This window comes from Bos mutus, chromosome X (assembly GCF_027580195.1).
Source record: "Bos mutus isolate GX-2022 chromosome X, NWIPB_WYAK_1.1, whole genome shotgun sequence".
NCBI lineage: Eukaryota > Metazoa > Chordata > Mammalia > Artiodactyla > Bovidae > Bos > Bos mutus.
The window spans coordinates 7,222,682-7,224,965 of record NC_091646.1 but is presented as its reverse complement, the minus strand read 5'-3'; positions in this window follow the sequence as shown (position 1 = coordinate 7,224,965).

Sequence of the window (2,284 nt, the reverse complement as noted above, 5' to 3'; positions counted from 1 at the left end):
CCACTTGGTCATGGACTGTTATTCTTTTGTCACACTGCTAGATCGGTTTATGAATATTTTATATGGAATTTCTATGTATTTTGTACAAATATTATCATATTTTAATAACGTATTAGTATATGTAAGGCTATGCTAGCTTTACAAAATGAATTTGGGATCTTTCCTTTTTTTTTTCCTTTTTGTGGTGTTAGGACTGCTGCCAGTCTCTGAACTGTTTGTTACCAGTCCATGATGAGATAAGTACAGAAACTGAAATGGTTTAAAAACTTTTATAGCAATTTGACATCGCTATGACACCCAAGCAGTGATCATCAATGAATAATGCACTCAGATTTTGTAAATCTTTTGTCCCTATGTTAAATTTGTTTTGATTGTATTTTTTGAAATGTAAAATGTAATTTATCTTTGAGGAAGCTTAAAATTTTTAAGTTGAACTTGCTTTGCTTATGATTTCGTTTTTCTAGTTATTTTTATTGAATTCTACAAAAGTATATATCCACGATAATTGTAACTTAAAAAAAAATTAGTCCTTCATGCAGATATTTTGAAAAACACTGGTCTAGAATGGATGAAATAACGTTAAAATTATTTGCTTTGAAAGGTTAGCTAGAACTTATTTGTAGAGTTAACTGGACCTGCTGACTTTCCGTTCTCTTCTATAATTAGTGCTCTCTTTGAGTTTTCTTTCTTGCGTCAGTTTTAGTAGTTTATGGTCTGCCAGGAAATCAACCATTCCTTTGATATATTCACACTCTATATTCCCTTAAAAAGTCTTTTAATACCCTCTATATCTATCTGCTTTTTGGTCTACGTTATCATTAATAATATTTTACCCCCCCTTCCTCCCTCCCCTCCCCCTTTTCGTCTTTCGTACCGCAGACCGGCTAGCCTGGAGTTGATTGTGTTTTGTTTTTTGTTTTTTTTCTTTCAAAAAAAAGAAAGAAAGAAACCGGCTTTGGGGAGCGGGCGGGCGGGAGCTGGGCGGGTGTGGAGCCCGGATACCCGCGTCACTCGGAGCGGAGGGAAGGCGGGGGCAGGGGCGGCTCGGTGGCATCACACCAGCCAAGGAGAGGCGATAACTCCTAAGACCCGAACCAGGGTTTTCCGGGTTTGGAGAAGGAGCGGCGAGCCCCATCTTCCGGCATCGCCGCCCCGGATGCTATCTCCTCCTTCTTTGTCGCCGCCTCCTCCTTCTTCTCCTCCCCGCCCCCAACCCCCACCCCGGGCCGGCTCGCGGTGCCTGGTCCCTCCTGATGCCGCCGGCTCTCGGTTCCTCCTCCTGCACCACATATCCTACCGAGTGATGCGGCGGTACCCAGTGGTACGCAGCCGCAGGACCTCAGCCGAATGTACAGCTGGAAGGTTGGCATTCACCCTGTCGGTCAACAAAAAGACACGCCAGAGCCATTATCACAGCTGGTACTGGATGACTTACTGCGGGTTTTGTTGCTGCCCGGGCTTATGGCGTTCCCTGTGCTCCTGTGTCTCCCTGCACTTTTCAGTGTGGAGGGAGACAGGACACCTCTGTAGGACCTCCCTGTTAACCGGTAGATTTTTGGAGAACTGAAGATGAGCACTGTATTGGCATACATTTGTCTTATACTGTTAAAGCCATGGCAAGCAGTAAGATGGGAATGCCATCATCCCTGTGCTGCCTGGAACTTGGAACGAGTCAAAAAAGTAGGAATACAGGTTGTTTTTAGGGCTTCCCTGGTGGACCAACTGGTAAAGAATCCTCCCGCAATGCAATGCGGAAGACCTGGGTTGGATTCCTGGGTTTCAAAGATCCCCTGGAGAAGGGAAAGGCTACCCACTCCAGTATTCTGGCCTGGAGAATTCCATGCCCTATATAGTCCATGGGAGAAGGCAATGGTACCCCACTCCAGTACTCTTGCCTGGAAAATCCCATGGATGGAGGAGCCTGGTAGGCTGCAGTCCATGGGATCGCTAAGAGTCGGACATGACTGAGAGACTTCACTTTCACTCTTCACTTTCATGCACTGGAGAAGGAAATGGCAACCCACTCCAGTGTTCTTGCCTGGAGAATCCCAGGGACGGTGGAGCCTGGTGGGCTGCCGTCTATGGGGTCGCACAGAGTCGGACAAGATTGAGCAACTTTCAAGTTCGTTACGTTCAGATTGCTAAATCGTGTTCGGCTCTTTGTGATCCCATGGACTGTAGCCCACCAGGCTCCTCTGTCCATGGGATTTTTCAGGCAAGAATACTGGAGTGGGTTGCCATTTCCTTCTCAAGCAGATCTTCCCCACCCAGGGATGAAACCTGT